Below are 26,673 nucleotides of genomic sequence, written 5' to 3' on the forward strand. Positions count from 1 at the left end.
AATATCTCCCTTCCTCTGTTCCCTGAAGCCTTCCAATGTTACCCTCAGGGTCCAGATGGGTCCAGTTGCAGCCTGTTTGGAGGCCAGTGTCAATGTAAACTGTGGCTGTCATGGTATATGGTTTAAAAAAAGACTAGAGAAAAATGATGGTTTACAGTGTTGGTGTTTTAAAAGCAGGCAAGGAAATTCGGAGGTTTTAAATGGAGGGTATTGGGAATTTGACTATTGTTATATATTGTATTGTTATAACTATGTATATAAAATAACCTGAACTGTCTCCCACCATGCTTCATTCATCCCCTGATGAGGTGGTATTGACTTTACAGAGCTCTCTCTATTCAGGGCTCATGAAGGATGAAGGGAGGTGACCCATGCCTCTGGGAGTTTGCAATGTAGAGTATCTGGAAAAGGGTTCCAGGGAAAATGGAAACACCAAGAAGTGAGTTGGTCATGCACCCTAGCTTTCTATTCCAACCTCTAAAGTCAGTGTCTAGGCAGCCTCAGCCAACCGCTAGATTGGGAAAATCAAGAAAGGGACAACACTGTCACTACACATACGATCTCCACCACTGGGGTATTATCCATTCTGATGTCAGGGTCACAAAGAGCCTTGTGACTCATTTTATAAGACATCCATTAACAACACTAACACGGAGCTCCAACTGACCTTGATAATTCAGTTCCCGTGGTTGCCACAGTCTATCTCCACAAAGGAAACATTGGTAATAGTGTTGCTCCCCACAGATACCTAACTGAGGAGCCATGAAACCTAGAGGTCAACCAATTCTTTCTAGCAGTGACCACACCTTTTCAGTCACGGTCCACAGAGGTGACTTCTTCCCAGCCAGTGAGTGGGTCTGGCTGCCTACTGAGCAAACAGTACTTAACCAGGTCATTACTGCTTCTCTCCTCCTTCCGCTTCCTCTTCTAAGTTACAAACTATTCGGGATCCACATATGGACTCAGAGGAGCAATTATCCCTCTATCAAGATGAGCTTAAAGAACTGAGCCATACAACAGAGGAAGACTGTCTCTCCTGCCTCGTCTAGGACAAAGGAGACCGTGGACACCCTGAGATGGTTCTCAATGTGTTTACCATCTCCAAGTTAAATTTTTGAGCCACCATATATGGGAGCGTATGACTTTGAAAATATATTGTTCGTTCAGTTTCTTTGCGCAAACTAGCATAAAGCCCAGTTGGCCACAAGCTGCTATTTATTGAGTGAATCGATGAGTCATCAGTTACCACATTAGCCCGGCATTCATTAATGCCAGACTTTGTTCTTAGCACATACCAAACCCACTTCATTGACTTCAGTTAGGGCTGGGACTCCAGAATCAGAGTTAGAGTTGTTTCATCATGAAACTTGCCCCATACCAGCATAGTTCTCTTTGCTTTACCCAGCATGCCACTGCCATCACTGCGACTCTAAGGACTCCCTATGTGACCAAATAACTGGTCAGTGCTCCTGCCACAGGGAGGTGACTGGCCCCCATTGTGATCAGTGGGTATCGGGCTACTCTGGGTTTCTCAGATGCTACCTTTGCCCTTATGACTGGTTTGCCGGACTTTGTGGTGCAAACACGGGGTCAAGCTTCAATTGTGAAGGTTTTACAACCAGAATAGACTGTGGAGGGTGTTGGATCCATGAGCATTTTGAGACTTTTACATTATTTCACAACGGAAGGCCTTCGAGGGAAGGCACAGCAGTATTTACGTGTAGAATGATGGCTGTGAGTGGGAAGGTTACTGTTCCACCAGCCTTCAAAATTAACCTGAGAGTCATAAAATGTCTGGTTAGATCAGTAGGTAACTCATGCCTGCCCACGCATCTATATCCCCAGGTCTGACACGTGTATCACGCAGGGCTACTACATTGAACTTTAAAGGCATATCTTAGAGACCTTCGATATACTTCTAAAGGTCCTTATGGATCAATGAGCATCTGAAATACTCAGTTTTGAGCTACACTGTCCTAGAGCATCCAAACGCACACTGGCTAACACATGGGCTTTTCCTGGGAACATTTCAGTTTTAAAAAAAAAAAAAATTGCCTTGACAAGTGCATTGATGGTTACTGTGAAAACCCTTCTTCAGGACAATCCTGTCACCCATTCCTGTTTCAGATGTTCCTTCAAACAATCAGTATTATCTTCATTCATGTTACCAGAATTCTGGGAGCTCAGATGTAGCCTGTTGTATTCAGGGCCATGTGGGTATGAAGTCATGTTTTCTTTTTCTTTTTCCTTTTCTTTTTCTTTTTCTTTTTTTTTTTTTGGCCAATTAAACTAGTTTTATTCAAAGTAAGTCTACATTAAATTACAATATTAACAATCTGTAGACACAATGAACTTAAAATATAAGAAGTAGAAATAGAAATCTATTTGGTCCTTCAGAGACCACATCATAGAACTCATAAATGAAAATTTACAAATATAGAAATGATACTTAAAGAGTATGGGTTTCAATATGGGGACCCGAAAAAGATGTCATATCTTAAACATGGAAGTCATGTTTTCTTTCATCTCGCACTATGATCTGGAAATGATCAGGTGAGCAGAACAGAGCCAAGGTTACTGGTCACAAGGCAGAGTCGCCTTGGTTACTGCTTACCTTAATAAAAACTTTGAATCGCTAGAAAACTAATGATAGTTACATACCCATTCCACTGAATTAGAATTGTCTTGCTCGCAGGAGACTGATATAGCTGTCCCCTGAGAGGTTCTTCCAGCACCTGACTAATACTCACAGCCAACCATCGGACTGAGTCCAGGAACCCCAATGGAAGAGTTAGGGGAAGGAAAGAAAGAGCTGAAGGGGTTTGCAACACCATAGAAAGAACAGCAATGTTAAACCAACCAGACTCCTCAGAGCTCCCAGGAACTACACCACCAACCAAAGAATATACATGGAGGGATCCATGGCTCCAGATACATATGTAGCAGAGGATTGCCTTATCTAGCATCAATGGGAGGGGAAGCCCTTAGTACTGTGGAGTCTTAATGCTCCAGTGTAAGGGGATAGTAGAGGGGTGAGGCAGGAGTGGGTGGGTGGGTAAGCACCCTCATAAAGGCAAAAGGTAGGGGGAGATGGGATGGGGAATTTGTAAAGGGCAAACCAGGAAAGGGAACAACATTTGAAATGTAAATAAATAAAATAACTAATTAAAAAAAGAATTGTCTTCAAGTTTTATAAAACTAACTGACCAAGAGAGATTGGGTCAAATTTAGTCATTCAAAAATATAATCATCGGGTTGGGGATTTAGCTCAGTGGTAGAGCGCTTGCCTAGGAAGCGCAAGGCCCTGGGTTCGGTCCCCAGCTCCGAAAAAAAGAAAAAAAATATAATCATCACATGTTAGATATATGAATAAGTATCATACTATAGACATATTAATTATATAAAAAGTTAAAATTTTAATCAGCCAAGTACTTTTCTTTGCATAATTCTAAACACTTTAACTGATATTTCACAAATGTAACTAACTTTTTAGTTATTGAAACATTGATTTGGGTACTACAGTGTAGATACTGCAAATGTCTTAATATAAAATTTACATGGGTTGCTCAATCAATCAATATTCTTGTTTTGTTTTTGTTTTTGAGACAGGGTTTTTTGGTGTAGCCCTGGCTGTCCTGAGACTCATTCTGTAGACCAGTCTAGCCTACCTGATCTGCCTGCCTCTGCCTCTCTAGTACGGGGATTAAAGGCATGTGCCACCACTGCTTGGCTTCCAATTTTTATTTTAAAAAGCCTAAGCATGACTAATGTTGTGGTCTGACCCCAGCCTGCAGCATACCTGCAGCCATTTTGTTCCATGCCTGCCAGCTATTTCATATTGTTGCTGAAAAATCCCTGCCAGTCATTAACACAGAGAAATAACTTGACTCAGAGCAAGGTGGTGCTGATCACATATCTGGTTATGTTCTGTGCGTTCTCTTTGAGGTTTGTTAATATTAAGAAATTCCACAAAGCTTTACATAGGAGCCATCAAGTTAAAGGTCAATATGAATTGCTGTGTCTAAAATACCTTGAGTCAGAGCTGACCGCTGACCAGCACTTCCTGCACCTGCATATGAGCTCACCATGTTTTTTTTCTTCATAAACCTACCCTGAGAAATGTTTGTTGTCATAGCTTAGATAATTCTGAGCTACATTCCTAATCTGCTCAGTATATAGGGTATGCATTCAATAAACTATCACTGTCTGACTGATACCGATGTTCCTGTGGTTTGTAGAGCAACTCTCAGACCCCATCAACTATGAGTATAGAATGTAAGCAATTTAGGATGCTTTTAGGGTCTACTTGATTTTACTCACACTAAGAAAATATGGCAAACTACACACAATATTGTTTCCTTCAATAGTAATTACCATTGTAATCACAAATCACTGACTGATTCTTTTGGTTGTTATATCGAGATTACAACGTAGCTTTAGTTAAATATTTGTTCTTCTCTTTTCTCGTAGCACTTGTGGCTTGGCTGGTCAGTTTTAGAGACTAAGAGTATTTTCAGTTGATGGGCTAAATATGGACAGTAGAATCATCTGGGCCCCAAACAACTGTAGCCGCCTTTAGGGTAGGAGGCAGACTGTTGGGGAGAACAATGGTGTTTTGATGTAGGACTCAGCAGAAATACTGCAGGGCTTGCACTCTGAAATCCACTGGCGTGGAATCATTTGTAGCATGTATTTTTTGCTACCCCATTTTAAGCTCCAGGCATACTGCAGCCCCACCCAGGTTTCCCTGGATCTGCAGATAAAAGACACACACACACACACACACACACACACACACACACACACACACACACACACAACCTTTCTTTTCAACCTGCCTTATTGGCTCAATTGCTGGACTCTTCCAAACCTTCCTCGGCTATCTTTCGACCTTCTTTTCACTCCCAGGTCAGCATCCTAAATCTGCACTCAGTTGCTCAGTTACCTTCTCCTTATTCAGCCCTCTGTATTTGCCCTCAGCTTAATTATGTTTAAAATATCCCACCTGCTACCCCAGGCCCAGTTGGGGAAGTGGCCAATGGTCACTCCACCCTAGATTTCACATGACTCATTGCTTTTTCTCCCTCCGAAGCATGGCCAATCCTTTTCTCCTCCTCCTGCCTCTCATAGCCTGCCTGTGGGGAACCAGAAGTCCTACCTCTTTCCTTCCACATAGCAATTGGACCCTGGCATCTTTATTGTTCAATCAAGAACCAATTTGGGAACAGAACCTTAGCATCAGCCCACCCCCTATATCCATTCAGGCATTCTTTTAAGCTGCGAGGTACTATGGCTGCTTCATTTGCACCATGGTTCATCTGTAAGGTGAATAGAAACCAAGATTCCCCAGGGAGAATGGGGACTAAGGTCACCTTTGATCCTCAGACCCAGAAGACTGACTCCAGTTATATAAAGACCTAGAAATCATTTGCCCCAACTCCATAGTTTTTAAAGACAGAGTAGAATCCATTCTTGACCAAAGGCTTTTTAGATCTAAATAATGTTTTATCTTAGTTAGGGTTCCTACTGCTATGATAAAACACCATGACCAAAAGCTACTTGGAGAGGAAAGGGTTTTTCTCAGCTTACAGTTCAACATCACAGTCCGTTATTAGAGAAAGCTAGGGCAAGAGCAGGGCAAGAGCCATGGAGGAGTGCTGCTTACTGTCAGGTTCCTCATGGCTTGCACAGCCTGCTTTCTTATAGCACACAGGACAATCAGTTCAGGGGTGGTGCTGCCCATAGCGAGCCCTCTTACATCAATTATCAATGAAGGAAATATACCACAGGCTTGCCCACGGGCTAATATTAGAGAATATTTCCTTTTTCTTTTCTATTTTTTTCTTTTTTCTATGAATGACACTTTATTCAGTCATTTTCTTTACAAATGAGACTCTGGGCATTCAAAATTAGTGTCCTTGCCCATGAGCTTCGTATACATCCCAGAAAAAGTTCCAATCTTTTGCTTCAAGTTATTCAGCTGTACTTTGTCTAAATGAACCTTTATGAGCCACCTGCCATCCAATTCCACATGGATCCTCTTACCCATAATTTCCCTTGGGAAGACCAAGTCTTTAAGGATGGCACTGTGCATAGCTGTCAGGGCACTGCTTCTGTGTGTTTTTGTTTGTTTTTCACACAGATTTTCTGGGTTGGTATGGGCAGAATCCTCCCCTAAGCAATGAAGATGTGTTTCCCAATTCACCAACTAGCCAGACTTGGATTTTTCTGAAGTGAGTTCAGCTGAGGAACTGGTATGAAAATTATGATGACTTTCTGACCACCAACTTTGATTTCCTTGGCCATGGTGATGCTGAACTTTGAGTTTTGAATTCATCTCCAGCTCAAGCAGTATCTATAAATACAGAGAATATGGGCATATTTAAAGACTTCTTAGAATTTAATGAAAATGAAGATAAACATCCCCAAACTTATGAGGCATGATGAAAGCAGTGCTAAGAGGAAAACTCATAGCTCTGAGTGCCTGCAAAGAGAAACAGAAGAGAGCATACGTCAACAGCTTGACAGCACACCTAAAACCTCTAGAACAAAAAGAAATAAATAAACCCAAGAAGAGTAGGAGGCAGGGAATAATCAAATTCAGGGATGAAATCAACCAGGTATAAATGAAAAGGACTATAAAAAGAAACAACAAAACCAGGAGCTGGTTCCTTGAGAAAATCAATAAAATAGATAAACCCTTAGTCAGACTAGCCAGAGGTCACAGAGAGTGTATCTAAATTAACAAAATCAAAAATGAAAAGGGAGACATTAACAACAGAATCTGAAGAAATTAAAAAAAAATCAGATCCCACCACAAAAGCCTATATTCAATAAAACTGGAAAATCTGGAAGAAATGGGCAACGTTCTAGACAGATACCAAGTACCAAAGTTAAATCAGGAACAAATAAACCATCTAAACAACCCCATAACTCCTAAAGAAATAGAAGCTGTTATTAAAAGTCTCCCAACCAAAAAGAGTCCAGGTCCAGATGGGTTCAGTGTAGAATTCTATCAGACCTTCATAGAAGACTTCATACCAATACTATCCAAACTATTCCACAAAATTGAAACAGACGGAGCACTACCAAATTCCTTCTATGAAGCCACAATTACTCTTATACCAAAACCACACAAAGACCCAACAAAGAGAGAGAACTTAGGACCAATTTCCCTTATGAATATTGACACAAAAATACTCAATGAAATTCTTGCAAACCGAATCCAAGAACACATCAAAATGATCATCCGTCATGATCAAGTAGGCTTAATCCCAGGGATGCAGGGATGGTTCAATATATGGAAATCCATCAATGTAATCCACTATATAAACAAACTCAAAGATAAGAACCACATGATCATTTCATTAGATGCTGAGAAAGCATTTGACAAAATTCAACACCCCTTCATGATAAAAGTCCTGGAAAGATCAGGAATTCAAGGCCCATATGTAAACATAGCAAAAAGGAACATACAGCAAACCAGTAGCTTACATCAACCTAAATGGAGAGAAACTTGAAGCAATCCCACTAAAATCAGTGACTAGACAAGGATGCCCACTCTCTCCCTACTTATTTCCAAGTCCTAGCCAGAGCAAGTACTCCAAGTCCTAACCAGACAGCAAAAGGAGGTCAAATGGATACAAATTGGAAGGGAAGAAATCAAAATATCACTATTTGCAGATGATATGATAGTGTACTTAAGTGACCCCAAGTTCCACCAGAGAGCTACTTAACCTGATAAACAACTTCAGCAAAGTGTCGGGGTATAAAATTAACTCAAACAAATCAGTAGCCTTCCTCGACTCAAAGGATAAACAGGCTGAGAAAGAACTTAAGGAAATGACACCCTTCACAATAGTCTCAAATAATATAAAATATCTTGGTGTGATGTTAACCAAGCAAGTGAAAGATCTATATGACAAGAACTTCAAGTCTCTGAAGAAAGAAATTGAGGAAGATCTCAGAAGATGGAAAGATCTTCCATGCTCATGGATTGGCAGGATTAATATAGTTAAGATGGCCATTTTGCCAAAAGCTATCTACAGGTTCAAAGTAATCCCCATCAAAATTCCTACTCAAATCTTTATAAAGTTAGAAAGAGCAATTTGCAAATTCATTTTGGAATAACAAAAAACCCAGGATAGGAAAAACTATACTCAGCAATAAAAGAACTTGGGGGGAAATCACCATCCCTGACTTCAAGCAGTATTACAGAGCAATAGTCATAAAAACTGTATGGTATTGGTACAGAGACAGGCAGATAGATCAGTGGAACAGAATTGAAGACCCAGAAATGAACCCACACACCTATGGTTACTTGATCTTTGACAAAGGAGCTAAAACCACCCAATGGAAAAAAGATAGCATTTTCAGCAAATGGTGCTGGTTCAACTGGAGGTCAGCATGTAGAAGAATGCAAATCAATCCATTCTTATCACCATGTACAAAGCTTAAATCTAAGTGGATCAAGGACCTCCTCATCAAACCAGATACACTCAAACTAATAGAAGGAAAAGTGGGGAAGAGTCTCGAACACATGAGCACTGGGGAAAATTTCCTAAACAAAACACCAGAGTTGGGGATTTAGCTCAGTGGTAGAGCGCTTGCCTAGCAAGTGCAAGGCCCTAGGTTCGGTCCCCAGCTCCGGAAAAAAAAAACAGAAAAACAAACAAACAAACAAACAAACAAAAACACACCAATGACTCATGCTCTAAGATCAAGAATCGACAAATGGGACCTCATAAAACTGCAAAGCTTCTGTAAGGCAAAAGACACTGTGTCATTAGGACAAAATGACAACCAACAGATTGAGAAAGGAATTTTACCTATCCTACATCTGATAGAGGGCTAATATCCAAAATATACAAAGAACTCAAGAAGTTTGACTCAGAGAGCCAAATAACCCTATTAAAAAATGGGGTACAGAGCTAAACAAAACATTCTCAGCTGAGGATTATCAAATGACCAAAAAGCACCTAAAGAAATGTTCAAATCCTTAGTCATCAGAGAAATGCAAATCAAAACAATGCTGAGATTCCACCTCACACCAGTGAGAATGGCTAAGATCAAAAACTCAGGTTGACAGCAGATGCTGGCGAGGATGTGGAGAAAGAGGAACACTCCTCCATTGTTGGTGGGATTGCAGACTGGTAAAACCATTCTGGAAATCAGTCTGGAGGTTCCTCAGAAAATTGGACAGTGCACTACCTGAGGACCCACCTATACCTCTCCTGGGCATATACCCAAAAGATGCTCCAACATACAACAAAGACACGTGCTCCACTATGTTCATAGCAGCCTTATTTATAATAGCCAGAAGCTGGAAAGAACCCAGATGCCCTTCAACAGAGGAATGAATTCAAGGGAAGAAATCAAAATATCACTATTTGTAGATGATATGATAGTGTACTTAAGTGACCCCAAGAGTTCACTGTGTGGTACATCTACATAATGGAGCACTACTCAGCTATCAAAAACAGTGACTTCATGAAATCCATAGCCAAGTATATGGAACTAGAAAATATCATCTTGAGTGAAGTAACCCAATCACAGAAAAACACACTTTGTATGCACTCTTTGATAAGTGGATATTACCCAAAAAGCTCAAATTACCCAAGATGCAATCCACAGACCACAGGAAGCTCAAGAATGATGACCAAAATGCAGATGCTCCCACTCCTTCTTAAAAGGAGAAAAAATATCCATAGAAAGGGACATGGAAGCAAAGTTTAGAGCAGTGACTCAAGGAATGGCCATTCAGAGCCTGACACACATGTGGCCCATATATATACAGTCACCAAAACTAGATAAGATTGATGAAGCTAAAAAATGCATGCTGAAATGGACCGGATATAATCTCTCCTGAGAGACACAACCAGAGCATGTCAAATACAGAGGCGAATGCAAGCAGCAAACCACTGAACTGAGAACAGGACCCCCTTGGGGGGAATTAAAGGAAGTATTGAAAGAGTTGAAGGAGCTTGCAACCTCATAAGAACAACAATGCCAACCAACCAGAGCTTCCAGGGACTAAACCGCTAACGAAAGACTATACATGGACTGACCCAGGGCTCCAACTGCATATGTAGCAGAGAATAGCCTTGTTGGGGCACCAGGGGAAGGGGAAGCCTTTGGTCCTGCCAAGGTTGGACCCCCAGTGAAGGGAAATATGGGGGATGTATAAGGGGAATACCCATGTGGGAGAGGGAGAGGGGAGGGAATGGGGACTTATGGTCAGGAAACCAGGAAGGGGAATAACGTTTGAAATGTAAGTAAAGAAGTATATCTAATAAAAAAAATTAAAAAAAAAAAGATCCAGCCCTGGCAAATGGAAAATATTCTCTTAGTTAAGGTTCCCTCTTCCAAAATGACATTAACTTGTGTCAAGTTGACATAAACTATCTAGCATACCTTTTTTGTTTTCTCAGTGAATGAGAGATAAAAATGAATACTTTTTAAATTTTGAACTCCTACTTTTCTTTGACATTGTCCCCCAGAAAAAGATCAATCTCTCTCTGTTAGAGCCTTAGTCTACAACCCAACAGGCCCCCTCCATACCCTAACACCCACCCCTCCACACTCCAACACCCACCCTTCCTCACCCCAACACCACCCTTCCCTCCATTTCCTTTTTTTCTCTTTTCTTCCAGGTGTTTAGTGTGAAGAATGTGGTCTTAGATTCTATGGCAATCCAAGAATATGGGGAGCACCCTGCCAGCCCTGTGTCTGCAACAACATAGATATAACAGACCCAGAATCCTGCAGCCGGTAATGGGAATGTCTCACATGTCTGCATTAAACTCAAGGCCGAAGCTGCCATTCCTGCGAACCAGGTGACTTTGGATCTGCCCTCAATCAGACCTGCAAAAGTAAGTCCACAAAGCTCCCAAGGAGGACACAGTTGCTAGTTGGCAGTTTGTGAATGCGGTGTTAGCTGTCCCAGGCTGCTTTCATTTGGGAGGATCCTTGCTAGCAAAAGCAGCACCCACTAAGAGAGAAGGTTGTTGAGTGAAAATTGTCAGCAGAAGAGGGGTGGGTGTAGCAGCTGGTCTAGGTGCTGGGGGGCAGTGCTCACTAGGTGTAGCAGCTGGTCTCAGGTGCTGGTGGGCAGTGCTCCCCAGCATTGCATTTTGTGACTGTTTCTTTGACCATGATAGTCATTGTTAATGTGAAGATTCCTGGGCTGTACTCTGTGCACACTGAATCAGAATCCCCAGCATCTGTAAAACACTCATGAACAGATTTTTATATAGGAATATGAGCAGTGCTGCTGTGAAAGGCAAAGGTCTAATAAGTAAAGGGTAAAGGAGGGAAGTGCTAAGATCCAGGGGAATGTTTCCAGTGCTTCAGTTTACCCACACTAATTTAGAAAGACTTTTTATTTCAGATTATTTAAATTTTGGAAAAGAGTTTCAGAGAAATGTAAGTCATCACCCCCCAAAGCTTCAGAAGCTTAGGCTGATTCATGTGAGACTGATGTTTGGGAAGATCAAAGCCGATTGGAGGTTTGCACCATCGAGGATGCCTCAAAGCCTATGCTGCCCAGAGAGTTTCTGGGCTGGGTCCTTCAAAGAACTCATAAGAGATCTGTCCAAAGCCTTTTCCACAATTCCTTAAGTGCCAGTGTTACAGAATCTACCTCTAACCACGGTTTTATTACTTCAGGTGTTCCTTCTGGAGTGAGTGTCACTGCACATCCCCTGGGTGGGGAAGTTTGCCTTTGTGACCCTGTCACCGGAGCATGTCCTCATCTGACACATGCCACAGACTTTGTCTGTGACCATTGCACTGATGGATACTGGAATCTGATCCCTGGGAGGTGAGTCAGTAATGTGACTATGACTCACCCTCTCAAGGTAGCCTCTGTGACTAGGCAAGGCACTTTGGAACTTTCTAGTATACTGGGAATAAGAATGGACGGTGAAGCATGGTTTTCAAGTTTGTGGATGGTATATTTATTTACTTGCTGTTGAGGGTCAGTGGTTCTAAACTTGACTCCCCTTAAACAAGACAGAGTTGGTATTTATTTTCCCAAGAATCAAAGGCCCAAAAAAAGAGACCGAGAGCTTCAGGGCTAAGCTTTGCCTACCTCAGTTTTCTCTGGACCTCTCTAAGCCTGAGAAGTCAGGCTCCACACACGGTGAAAGCCAAACACAAGCCACCCCACACACACACACACACACACACTATCTCGCACACACAGTCCCAGGTAAGATCCAAAGAACAATTACTAATCAGAAACTATAATCAATAAATAGGTGACTCCAGATACATGAGACCATTTTTAAATGGTGTGGCCATCACCGGTGGCAATCATTAGGCTACCTTCTCCAGACCAGCACGGATGACTCCTAAAGAGAATGGGCTATGATTCACTACTCAATGCACACTTAGTGTTACCCACAGCCCCAGTAATAGTCGACCAGACAAGAGGCACAGAAAAATGTTAAATACTGTAAAATTACCCACTCGTGGGAAAGCTGTTTAGTAGTTTTGTTTCCTCTTTCTTCCCCCCCTTAATAAATGTATTTTCTCAAATAATTTTCATGTGGAAAGAGATGGGGAGAAGACAAATACGACAATATAAAATTTTGCAAAAAGTCAACTCAATGGTGTAGGAACGCAGGTTTATTGAAATCAAAACCCTGATTTAAGAAACTGGAGTCTTAAACAGGTTTGGAGTTGCATGCCTAGAATCCCAGGAGAGTGAAGCAGGACGAACTGGAAGCTAGCCTGGGCTATAAAATGGGGCCTGGTGTCCAAAACAAATAAATACACACATACAACTTCCAGAGCCGTTTCCATTAGTAAGCATGAGAATGATCTCTAACTTCATTTCCACTGTTGAACTTGTTACCCAAAGGTAAACTCTTATGTAAGTAAATTTCTTAAGACGGGATTTCCCTATGTAGTCCAAGCTGGCCTGGAACTTGCAGTCTTCCTACCATGGGCCCCTGGATGCCAGGGTTGCAGGAATGCACCACCGTGCTCTGATAAAAATGACTCATCTATACAGAATGTGTTTGCCCTTCCCTTGCTTCTGCTCCAACCCTCTCTAACCAACCCACACAAATACACCATGCCCCCTTTGCAAAAGCACAAACTCTTTAAATAATCAAACATATCGTGAGATTATAAAGATAGTACCAAGAAAATGTCTACCACACCCACTTGCCCCTATTCTTAGCATCTTATATCGGCTGGTATATTTGTCACAATAATAACCCAACATTAATATAGTATCATTAACTACACTTCATAATCTTCTTGGAATGCTCTGTTTTTTACCCAGAGCTCTTTACAAGAGGTTACCAAGTCTCTTTAGCCTCCTCCTGCCTTTCCTCATTTTTCAAAACTGTCACAGGTTTTAGAATATCTATCGAATGTGCTTCACTTCACAAAAGATTTTTCTCATTAGCCTGGGGTTCTGGGATGTGAGAAGATGACCAGGGACCCACCTCATCACATAAGACTAACATGACTAATCCCAGACTGTGAATCACGGTCGCTTTATAGAAATGTCTGTCAAGTTTTCTATGCTATACAGTTACTCTTTTCCCCACTCTATACTGCACTTTTAGAAAGGGGCATCACCATGCACATCCCACACTTACAAGTAAGGAGTCTTTATCAACCTCCGTGAAGGTGTCATATCCCACAAATCACTGGGCTTATTCTGTATTAGAAATTTGTCCATTGTCCCCACTTATTCAAAAGAATATATGTGTTTGAATATATACTTGAATATATATTTGAATAAATGGGGACTACAGACACATAGTGATATATATCAGGATGAATTCATGGGTGTTTTACTATCCTACTCATAATGGCCCAACGCTATTTTGTTGTTGAAATGATTTAGGCTTTAGCCATAGTAAATTCTTTTAGTTAGGGTTTATACCTATTTCATACTCATATATTATAGAATTCCTCAAGGTATCCTCTCCGTTTATAGTCAGAGCAAAATGTTCTGGACTCATACATCTCCTGCCCCACTTTTAGACAGAGCTCTAACAAATGTTGGTTCCTTTATTGGAGAACGATGTTATAAACCAAGGTGTATGTCCTAGGTGTTCACACCCATCTGACACGTTCCCCTGTTCTCTCTATACCTACAGCCACCGACCACGGAATAGACAGATTGGCCCCCACACAAATAGTTGGCTTCTTAACTCATGTAAAACTTCTACCATCCATGATATCACTGTCTGGCCGGCTTCTTGGACCTCTGGGAAAGCATATTTGTAGTAGCCTGCAACATACAGTTCAATCATGGAGGCCAAGAACAGCTTATGACCTCGAAGTTCAGCTACCATTAATTTAATTAAAATCCCTTCACTACAGGCTACTTTGAGTTGTTTGGTCCATGAGGAAATCCCTTGAGGAAGGTTGCTTTCTACGGTCAGGAAACACTTTCATTTGAGTACAGAGAAGACTTATGGCTAACTACATTCCCAGCTGTTTAAATAACTTCGGATAAGTATTTCCATGTCAGCCAGGAGGTGGTCTCCAGTGCATTCCCACAGAGAGATCCAGCTGTGCTGTCCCATATTTTGGTCAACAGTTTAGGTGGGTTTAGAGAAACAAGTTTCTCAGATTTTCAGATGCTGCAAAACTGTAAGCTAATATGTTAAAGACAGAACACAGGGCCAGATAGCCTAACAGGCGCTAGCGTAGGCGGGAAGCAACGAGAAATGTTAACGGGGTAAAAGCAAAGTTGTGTAACTAGGCATTTAAAATCATTTGCATAAGGGTGAGAGTAATCACTTGGCACCAGCTCATGTGAAAATAGCTGGAGATTTTCACTGTGGGAAGTTGCAAGTGAGCCAGCAGTGCCTAGGGCTGCCAGAGACGTGAAGCCCGCCCAGGCTAGAGTAGAGGGCCTCCCTCCTGTGATCAGCTTCAGGACCATCACCAACACTGGCTGCACACGCTGTACAACTCCGGGATCATTATTGTCATCTCTGAACAACAGAGCATTTTTGCACTTTTTTAAAGTTTCATGTAAGCTTTCATCTGCATGGCTACAGGGTATACAGTGATGTTTTGGTGCATATTTAATGATCAAAATCAGGGTGAGAAGCCTATCTATACATTAGTCTTTCATGTTGAAAAGCATTCAAAAGCCTCACTTGTAGCCATTTTAAAATGGCTAATAGGTCACCTTTACCCATGGTCATCCTACTGTGTTATAAACTACACTAGACCTTCCTCCTCCTATCCTGCTGTGCTTTTGTATTCTATCCTTCCCTCCCTCTCCCTCCCCTGGCAGACACTATTATACACTGCGTTCCTCTAAGATGGACACTTTACTACTACATGTAAATGAGGACATGGAAATTTTCCTTTCTTCTAAATACAGCACCGTTAACATAAACTTTCTAAAGGATGTGTCTAAAAGAAGACAACCTGAATACTGAGTAAAACTGCTCGATCGCATCCTAAGGGCCTAAACCAATGGTTCTCAACCTCCCTGATGCTGTGACCTTTAATACAGTTCCTCGCATTGTGGAGCCCCCAAACACAGTGTTATTTCATTGCTACTTCACAACAGTAATTTTGCTACTATCACAAATCATATAATGTAAATATCTGAGATGCAGGGCATCTGATATGCCACCCCTAAGGGGATCTCGACCCACAGGTTGAGGACCACTGGCCTAAAGTAATTAGAATGGATGTCCCACAGCACAGAAGTGGAGGCAAGCAAAATTGGTTGGGGAATCAGGAGATGGCCTATTTTTTGCAACTCCACAAGAAAGGGTTTGGGGTGATGGGAACCAGTTCCAAGGAAGCAAACCGAGTGCAAGGACAGGAAAGTACTACTCCATAATCAAGAGCGGCCATCATTACCACACACCTCAGGAGTAACAACTTCCTGTCATCCCCTCTACTGGTGCAGACACCAGTGGGAACTCCAAGGGTGCAGAGAAGGTTGGTAAATGGAGTCATTTTATGAGCCTAGCTACCCGAGCGCTGGAAGTGCACTTACAGAGCTGGTGAGTAAGCATACTTGGTCAAATACAGTCTAAGATTCCTGCAAGCAGCCTGTGTTTGGCTTTCCTCTCATTTTCTCCAGCCTTTTCAGTCTTCAGAAGAGACTCAAGAACACAAATGGGAAGGTACAAGACCATTCATCCTCCTGTCAAAAGCAGGAATACGGCAAAGCGACCAATTATAAAGTAGAACAAAACTCTGATCCAGCTGATGAAGTTACACGGTGTATCCTACGTTGGTAACATTATTGCCAGAGTGCCTGATGAATGCTAGACCACATCTTTGTTTGGCCGGTGCCCCTCTGTCAGTTCCGGGGGAACTCCCATCACTGTGGAGTTAAAGAACGTGGCCAGTTTCCCAATGCATGCTTTGTTTCCATTTACATCTGTGTATGTTCCCAAGCCCCGGGGCCACCTGTCCCTGAACAGCTGGAAACAGGCGGTATGGTGGAGAACACTAAGCCAAAACACATTAATTATGATTCTGATACTTCCAGGGGTGGCTGCTGACCGTGGGAGTCACCCTCCTTCCGACTTTTGCTCAACTCTGTGCTCCAACTCACCAGAGAAAATTATTTCCTATGAAAATGCACTGCATGTTGTATTCTTTGGTTTTGGTTTTGTTTAGGCCATAAAAACTTGTCAATTCAAAAAAAAAAAAAAAAACTTGTCAATTCATCATTCACCACCCACAACTGTTCTCACAGCTTACGTCGGGTCATAGCAGGACACTCTACGGTGTGGAAAACTATCAGAGCAATCCATCTGGAAGATGCATTTGTAAGTGAATGCTGAAAACACAGGTGCAGTCATTCAGATGCACCATGCTACGTGCACACACACATACAACCCCCACAAGTTTCTTTTATTTGATTCTTTTTTTTTAAAGCAATGTGCACTTAGAAGGTACACATGGCCTAATTCTAGTTATGAAAACAATGTAGTCATAATCATATAAAAAGACCTTTTTCTTACATGAAAACTATTAGCCTGGGTTAAATATTAGCCTTTATTAAAAATTTCTCTGAATTATTGCAATGGGTCAGACATCTAGGGTGGTCATGACTGATTAGAGCCAAATATCTACTATTTGGAAGCTTGTGGAGGAAAACGGAAGCAGGACGTCTGGGTTTATGACATTGTTACTTATGATTGGACAGATGTTCACAGAATGCCTGCCACGTAGTGCGGATGCTACATGGAGATCCTCTGTCCTCTTGGATTTGAGATCCACACCTTTCAGCCATGTGTGAGTTCCATTTGCAGGATTCAAAGCAGCCGTGCTCAGTCCATCACTCTGCAGTAAGGAAAGCATTCAACATCTATGCTGCCCAACAAAGAAATCACTAGTTAGAGTATAGGTAGTACAGATGACGGGTGAAGCCTTTGATCTTAGGCATTCTGATTGCTGTGAGGTGGAATCTCAGGGTCCTTTTGACTTGCATTTCCCTAATGACTAAGGAGTTTCAACATTTCTTTAAGGTGCTCCTCGCCCATTAGAGACTCCTTTGATGAGAGTTCTGTGTTTAGCTCTGTACCCCATTTTTTAAATTGGGTTATTCGGTGTGGTGGTATCTAATTTCTTGAGTTCTTTATATATTTTGGATATCCACCCTCTCTCTGATGTAGGGGTGGTGTAGATCTTTTCCCATTCTGTAGGCTGTTGTTTTGATCTATTGAGGGTGTCTTTTGCCTTACGGAAGCCTCTCAGTTTCACGAGGTCCCATTTATTAATTGCTGATCTTAGTGCCTGAGCTGCCAGTGTTCTGTTCAGGCAGTTGCTCCTGTGCCATTGTGTTTAAGGCTATTCCCTACTTTGGCTCCTATCAGACTTAGTGTATCCGGTTTTATGTTCAAGTCTTTCTTCGATCTACTTGGACTTAAGTTTTGTGCGTGGGTGATGAATGTGGATCCGTTTGCTTTCTTTAACAGGCAGACATCCAGTTAGACCAGCACCATTTGTTGAAGATGCTTTCTTTTTTCCATTGTATAGTCTTGGCTTCTTTGTCCTTATGTGTGTGGGTTTATTTCTGGGAATTGGACTGCCTTATCTAGGCTCAATAGAAGATCATCTTATTGCAAATTGATATGTAGGCTGATATGCATGGGAGGCCTCCACTTGTCTGAGGAGATAGGGAGAGGGTGGTGGAGGGTGGGGAGACAAGAGGGAGGGAGGGGAAGCTGTGATCAGGATGTAAAGTCAATGAATTAATTTTAAAAAGCTAATGAGGGGTGGGAGTGTGCATTTCTGAATTTTCCTCATTTAACCTTAAATAGTCACCTAGGAGGCTAGTGAGACAGCTCAGTGGATATAGGTACCTCAGTAGATGGAGCCTAACAGCCTGACTTTGATACCCAGAGACCACATAGTAGGAGATAATTGACTCACACAGTGGTCCCCTGACTTCCACATGTGTACCATATCACATGTGTACACACAAATATTATGAAAAAATGCAATACGGTTAGTGAGAACCATAGGTAGCACAAATTTGGTATCTGCATTGCTCCTAGAAGACATCATTCTTACATATCAATTTAAAATACACTTCCAAAGAAAGTCAGTGTAAAGAAGAATCAAACATGATGGGACTACAGATCAGGGTGACTCCTACATTGTCTCCTATCCAAGTGTGCGCTTCGGGCTAAAACCTTGTCACCCTGTCCTTGCTCTATTCCACTGCGTGTCCTTAAGTGTTTTCTCCGGGTCCCACTTAACTCATTTTTTCGCCGGAGAGATGACTCAGTGGTTAAGAGCACTGACTGCTCTTCCAGAGGTCATGAGTTCAAATCTCAGTACTCACATGGTGGTTGCTGAGATCTCATCTGTAATGAGATCTGATGCTCTCCTCTGGTGTATCTGAAGACAGCTACAGTGTACTTATAGATCATAAATAAATAAATAAATCTTCTAAAAGACTGGCTATTTTAAAACCAGGAGGGGAAGGAGGGTGAGACAGCCCAGTAGAAGGGCTTGCTGCCAACCTTGACGACCTGTGTTCAATCCCTGGAACACACATGGGAGGAAGAGGCAAAGAGCTGTGACTCCCACACGCTGTCTTCTGACTTCCACCTGGGCACTGTAGTGTACACATACACTCCCACTAAAAATTAATAAAATTATTAACAACCAGGAAGAAGGGGTTGGGGTGATATAATACTTGTCTAGCATGCAAGGAGAAAAAGGGTTTCTTGAGGCCTGGGAAGAGTCTCAAGACCCCAAACTGTACATTTGTGTTTTTGTTTTTGTTTTGTTTTTTGTTTTTTGTTTTTTTTTGGGGGGGAGCTGGGGACCGAACCCAGGGCCTTGCGCTTCCTAGGTAAGCGCTCTACCACTGAGCTAAATCCCCAGCCGCAAGGAGAAAAAAATGAAGGATGTTGGCTCTTATAGATCAAAGTCTGTTATCCTCTTTCCTTGTACCCTCTGACATTTAAATAATCTTCCTTCAGGCAAACACTTCATTTGTTAGTGAAGCTGGGGGAGATTTAGCAAATGCTTGGCTTGGACTACAGAGCCCACTGTGTTCCTGGGTAAGAGCCGTTGTGGGCAGAGCTTGACCTGCATCTGTGGTGTGGTGTAACACTGTTCCAAAGTGTTCCATGGAGACCCATGGACCCATCGGCATGTTCCATGACATCCAGCGGAGCCTAGAGTGTTAGGCAGTTTTATTTGCAATTCACATTATTGACTGTAATCTCGGGGATCATTTCTGTAATTCATAATTGGCATTATTTGTATGCAACCTATGCAACGCCTTTTAAATCATAGACATGTCTACTACAGTGACTCCAATGGCCTCAGCTGGTAATTTCTAATCTTTTAGACTTGCAACAACATGAATGGCTCTGTCTTGACCAGAAACCTGCTCAAATGAAGTGCTGTGTAACACAGACATTTTCTTTTATTAGATCAGAGACAAAGCTCCTTCTCCCATCTCCTAAAGAACAAAGTAATCATGTAGAATGAAAAACAGCAAGAGACAGCACCCCCAAGCAGGATTTTCAGTGTGGCCATAGGACTTCTTAGTCCTGCTGTGATGGCCACTATTAAATTCACAGGCCTCATTCATGCCAATAAAGACCCACGTGCACACTCACAATAAAAGCTGCATTTAATTTTTCCGTTAGAAACCATGAGTTGACTTTCTGACAGAACGGAGAGAGGTGGGTTGTATTTTAATGATCTTGCACACATCTTTGAAATCATATTGTTTTTAAATTGTTGCCTTGGAAACATGGATTGGGGAGAATCCCAGGGGAGGGGGGAAGGGTTGATTTTTAAGCTAGGAACAAATAGATTGGTTAACATTCTCTTGCTTCTTCACTTTTCCTTTCTAGCAAGTGACAACAAGGAAGGAGCCCAGAGGCCTGTATGTGACCCAGACCCTGGCATGTGCCATTGCCTGGAGGGTGTCATCGGCCATAGATGTGATTTAGGCACCGGGGTCATGGCCAGGAATTCCCTGCTTGTCTTTAATGTCAACTGTGCTTTGATCACTGGGACCATATGTGTCTTCCTTCTCCAAGGCAGTGCAAGGGTTAATTGGGCTGTCTGCTAGCAGGGAAGATAAAAGAGACCCAGTCTGACTGTGAGGTGGAGTTCAAAGATCTCAGAGAACCACAGAGAAGATTTTTGAAACAACCTGTTCTCTGAATTGTCGAAAGTCAGAAAAATGTGAAAGTCTGTGTGGTAAGATTTATACTCAAGGAAAAGAGAAGCCAACTCCAGGTTGACCTCTGACTACTGCTGGACTTTCACATCCTTCGCCTTCAACTTAGAAATTGTTGGCTGTGAGAATTGATCATTGCTCAGCTGATAACCAGGCTTTCCCTTTTGCTTGTGTATGTGGTCTGGGTTCAGTTTACAAATATGTGTGCATGTTTCTGTGAAAGACAGATATTGACACGTGTGCGGGTATGCAAGCGTACACGTACGTGTGCGTGTGGAAGACAGAGATTGACTTCAGATGGTTTTTGCTATGCTCTCCACGTTAAAGGAGACAAGGTTTCTTGCTGAACCCAGAGTTTGCCCATTTGAGAAGTCTCGCTAGCCATCTTGACCCAGGGGTCTCCTGATATTAGAAATAAGGCAAACTGCCACACCCATTTAGCTTCTGTATTGATAACTGGAGATCCAAACCCCACTCTTGAGTGTAAACGACAAGCACGTTTTCTCCTGAGCCATCTCTGGGGATCCATAAGTGGGCTTTTAATTGAGTTTGTTGTTTCTTCTTGCCCAGTTAAGATTATATCTAATTTTTTTCCATATGCTACTAAATTTTATAAAAGCACAGCTATTAGAAAGTAAGTGGTGGGGACTGGTAGTGTAGCTGTGGTATTGTGCTTCCGAGAATGAACAAGGCCATGTCTTAAGCCTCGGCACTCTAAAGACAGTAAAAAATTAAAAATAGGTTTACTGAGAAGCCCAAACCCAGCAGAGCTGAAAGTCATGTCACTGATATTTACAGCCATTATACTCTGAAGACACACCATTTTACCTATGACATGGGAAACTAGGCATATAGTACTTTCTAATACAAATGGTATATTTTCAATGATGCATTCAAGAAAATTTTGCCAAATCTTCCTATATTCTTCATTTATTTAGAAGCTACGCACTATTTGTCGCGGTATACCAAGGATGGCCGTTCCTTCAGAACGCAATGTCATTTTTATCATCTAATATCAAACTCATTTCTAATTCGTCAGTTGTCTCTCAAGATTATGTTGGATACTCTGAGCCAGGGGGTCAGTAAATGGGTCAGCCCACAGGTCAAATCCAGCCCAGCACACGCTTTTGTGGATGAAGTTCTAGGGAAATGCAACCGTGCTACAGTGTGACAGCCCCGGGTGGATGCTCTCTCTGTAGTAGCTGAGTTGCCAAGTGGTGACAGACACTAGGAACCCTGCAGCAAACTTTGCCTTTGCCAACCCGATCCAAGCAAAAACTAATATGACTTGTGTATATTTTCTCCTTCACAGAGAAGGAGTCTACCAAAACTGCCCCCCCAGACATCTCCTCTTTTCAAAAATAAATAAATAAATAAATGCTTGAATTAAGAAACAACACAGTTGTAAACATAAGCCAAACATTATCAACAGGAAAATAGCCTTGAAATATATGGTACCCACAATAGCAGTAAATTAGTTAAACTCCTATTGGGTCTCACCTGCACACCTGCTCAAGAGCTCTCTGGATTTGCAAATGAAACACACACACACACACCAGCTAATTTTGATATGCCTTGACTAACTCAATGGCTGGGGGCTTCTAAACCTCCCCACAACTAGCAAACCCTCCTCTCTGGTATTCCTGAATAAACATCTTTTAAAATCTATATTTCATCTCTACCACCCCAGACTCAATGGCTGCTAGGGCCACTTTCCTGGATTCTTACATGCTGGCAGACCTTTGAGTTTCATCTTCCTGCTTCCTGGTCGTGAAGATTCTCCACTTCCTCTTCCCTTCCTTGCCTGTTCACAATCTAAAAGTCCCACATCCATCTTTCTGCTCAGCCATTGACTGTACAGCAATTCTTTATTATCAGTCAAAGCCAACTGTGGGAAGGGACCCTCAGGTCTGGAAGCTCAACTTTTTTGGGACCCAAAATAAGACAGAGCATTAGAACCAATTCCCAACAGCTTGCTTAAAAGTTATACAACAAAAAGAAAGAGCCTACCTACATAGCTGAGGCCCATTACATGGTAAACCCATCAACAGGGCCTAGGGAGATCACATGGCTATATAGAGAGAATACATATATCTCTCCACCCTCTAACTATTACCCTGCAGAAGTGGGGCCCTGCATAACCAGGTTGCCCTTCCTTTCAAGACATTTACATTTTCATGAAAATAGCCACCACTGAGAAGTAGAGAAGCTACTTGGTATCACTTGGAAATCACAGTGTGGCCCAAGGAAAACACACTTGAGAGTGAACTCTAGGCTGCCCCCTGGTTATAGCTATTAGGAAGATGTCAAAGTGGCACCAAGAAAGCAGAATGAGCTACAGAGACATTGTGAACAAGAAGACTACAGGACGCTGAGCAGAGCCTAAGAGGACAGCAAGAGGAAAGGCCCCATGAACCAGAGGCGATAAGAAAATGGTAACTGCCAAGTGGATCCAACTGTAGGGAGCGGCTAAAGATGGCGCCGACATCCGGTGGTCGTTTGTGGTAAACACCTACAGCGCATGTGTTGGCAGACCCCCAGCACCTACAAGGCCAGGGTGATATTCATGCTAAATAGGTTATTTCATGCTCCACCAATCCCTAGAGGACAAATTTACAGCCACAGCCTGTCTTGTATATAAGGCAAGTGCCTTTGTTCCTTGGGGTCCCCGTATCATCAATAAGGTGTTCCTGCAATAAAGGCTGATTGAGAAGGATCCAACAGTGTTGCGTCTTCCTTGCCGGTCGAGGTGGGCGCGACATCCAACCACAGGCCTAGGTCAGACAGCATGCAGAAGCTCCAGTGCAGCATGGCAGCCACCCAAACATCTCCCATTCCCAGCCTTCCCTTGTTGCCCCAGAAAACAGACTCCTGTCTTCTTCACCACCATTCACCAAGGCCTCAGCAGGGCACACAGAACTTTTTCCCATCCACGTGATTGTTTCCCAGGGTCAGCTCTAACTCTGAGCTCTTTGCTAGATGAACTGACAAGGACGATCAGGTCAGGGAAGTGAGGGTTCCCTGAGCTGAAATGTAGCGGTCAAGGCACCATGGTGTAATCTACTCACTACCTGTGTGGCCTCAAACAAACAATGTCCCCAACTTTAGTTTCTTCCTCAGGAGGAAGGAAGCCTCTGCTTCACAGGATTCTTGCTCAAGACCAGCCACTAAGCATGGTCCCTGGCACAGAGAAAGCACTCAGGATGGCTGGAGAGATGGCTCAGTGGTTAAAAAAAGTGACTGTTCTTCCAGAGGTCCTGAGTTCAATTCCCAGCAACCACATGGTGGCTCACAACCATCTGTAATGGGATCCGCTGCCCTCTTCTGGTGTGTCTGAAGACAGCTACAGTGTGCTCACAAACATAAATAAGTTTTTTTTTTTTTTAAAGAAGAAAGTGCGGAGGAGCATAAGTGGTCACAATAGCTGTAGCTGCTTTTATTGTTAGTATTGTTAGCCTGAAGAAGTACAGGCTTGAAAGTAGGAGAATGAAGAAAAAAGTCTGTGGAAGAGAAGAAAATCCAGGACGCATCGTTTAATGTTCAGAGTGCCCCAGCTGCACTGCTAAATTGTCCGTGTATTGTTCCCATCAGAAAGAGAGCATCCATTACCCACCTGAGCTGAAGGAACATGCTGAACCCAGTCAAGAGAAGTGTGTGGGGTTGCGGGTGTCTTAGTCAGGGTTTCTATTCCTGCACAAGCATCATGACCAAGAAGAAAGTTGGGGAGGAAAGGGTTTATTCAGCTTACACTTCCACATTGCTGTTCATCAACCAAAGGAAGTCAGGACTGGAACTCAAGCAGGTCAGGAAGCAGGAGCTGATGCAGAGGCCATGGAGGGATGTTACTTACTGGCTTGCTTCCCCTGGCTTGCTCAGCTTGCTCTCTTATAGAACCCAAGAACCTGCAATGGTCTGGGCCCTACCCCATTGATCACTAAGTGAGAAAGTGTCTTACAGCTAGAACTCATGGAGGCATTTCCTCAAAGAAGCCTCCTTTCTCTGTAGTAACTTCAGCTTGTGTCAACTTGACACACAAAACCAGCCAGCCCAAGGGGGAAAGAACTAGTGTCTGCTCAGTTAGGAGACTTCCTTGCCATACATGGAAATTAAAAGACTGCACAGCAGTAGCACTAAGGACACCAAGGCAGATGGCCATTGTTACTGGGGCTTCCCCCAAGACAGCCAAGCCCATGGACCGGTAGAGGGAGCAGAGATAAACCACTCTGGAGATGGTTTTAGAGAACAGCATTTGCTGTATCACCTGTGAACAAGTGCTTACGTAATGGAAGCCTAACGACCTTGATTAATCAGCACACTATCTCAGATTGGACGGTGGGCCAGGAAGAAGCAGGTTAATGGAGACATGGAGAGTGCAGACGCAGGCCAGCTACTGGCTGCTTGCACTACATCAGAATTCAATGTTCTGACTTCTGGGGCACAGTGTGTGTGCTTCTTATTTAGAACCGTGATGTGCCAAGTGGGCTGGCAGCCAGGCCATGCCTGTGTTTTCACCTACAGCAGATGTCGTCTGGCTGAAGAACTGCTTTTACCCGAGGCTGAGTCCAGTATTGTGTCTTAGCAGGCATTGAAAACCAAATAGAGAAATCTTTTAGATTTGGTCTAAATGAACCATGTCTACATACATACTTTAAGATGCATGTGTTTATTCTGCTAGGATGTATATATGTGCATTCTGGCTATAGCTTGAATATGTGATAAAATACTCCAGGCAGCCAAAGGAAGAAAAAAAGGGATGGGCCATTAACAGAATCATAAACACAGATGAAGAATTATGTGGAGAGGGTCCCTCCTAATTGAGGACACCTGACAATGAGGATCATTTTGTGGCATTTGTTTTCACTGATGCATCAAACTTAACGGCATGTACCCTCATTTTCCCCATTGGAAATCAAATCATGCTGCTAAGTGGGCAACTAAAAACCGTGCACGGATTTCAACATCTGAAAGAAACTTGTCAAGAATGAGGAATGAAACAGACTTCTTGCTTGAAGACCTTCAGGAGGAAACTGATGTGCAATCCAGCATCTTTAACGCAAGCACCGTGAGTAAGAGCAAAACATGCTTTCAGCTCCTTATGGTCTAGGGTGTCATCCACTCCTGCTAGTAAGACTTTATGGGTGCAGCTTCCAACATTCCTAAGAGAAACCATCTTCCAGTGAACTCCTTGTTCCTCTGGTGTTTACTGGCTTTCTCTCTCTTCCAAAATGATCCCTGAGTCTCAAGTACAAGAGTTGTGTTTAGATTGTGTTGGGAACTGGGATCCACAACTCTGCATTTTGATTGGTTGTGGTTGAGAGAAATTTCTCTGATGACGAGTGAGGACTATTCTTACAACTGAAGGCCAGCAGCTAAGAGCCTCAGATGAGGGAGAGCATTGTCTCTCAGGGCCTGAGTTGCCTCACTAACGTGATCTTCTCCAGCTGCATCCATCTGCCGGCACGGTTAATGAATTCATTTTTCTCGACAGCTGAACAGCATTCCATAGTGCGTGTTACCACTTTTTCACTGTCCGTTCATCGATGGGGGACAAATAAGTTGTTTCTCAGGCTACTGTGGCCAGAGCAGCGATAAATGTGGCTGGGTGATGATCTGTGGAGTAAGCTGTTGAGTCCTTTCGGCAGAAGCCAAAGATCAGTGTAACTGGGCCTTATGGGAGATTTCTTTTTAGATTTTTCGAGGATTCTCCACACTGATCTGCAGAAAGGCTGGGCAGTTTGCAGTACCACGAGCAGTGGACGAGACCTCCCTCCAGCACTTGGCGTTGCGTGTTTTGCTGATCCTTGCCATTCTGACTGAGGTAAAACAAAGTCTTAAAGTTGTTTTGATTTTCATGTCCCTAATGACAATGAGGGACAATGAACATTTTTTGAGATATTTCTAACACAGTTTTTTCTTCTTTTGACAATACTCTGCTCAGGTCCCAGTCCCTTTCTTGGAATGGGTCATTGGTGGTTTTGACTCTGGCTTTTGAGTTCTTTATA

At 42.7% G+C, this 26,673-nt stretch overlaps 1 pseudogene; it reads left to right on the forward strand.

Annotated features, from left to right (window-relative positions):
• The window catches only part of Lamb2-ps1 (laminin subunit beta 2, pseudogene 1), a 114,113-nt pseudogene that overhangs the window by 60,418 nt on the left and 27,022 nt on the right, over positions 1-26,673 (forward strand).

The sequence above is a fragment of the Rattus norvegicus genome, chromosome 6, assembly GCF_036323735.1.
Source record: "Rattus norvegicus strain BN/NHsdMcwi chromosome 6, GRCr8, whole genome shotgun sequence".
Classification (NCBI taxonomy): domain Eukaryota; kingdom Metazoa; phylum Chordata; class Mammalia; order Rodentia; family Muridae; genus Rattus; species Rattus norvegicus.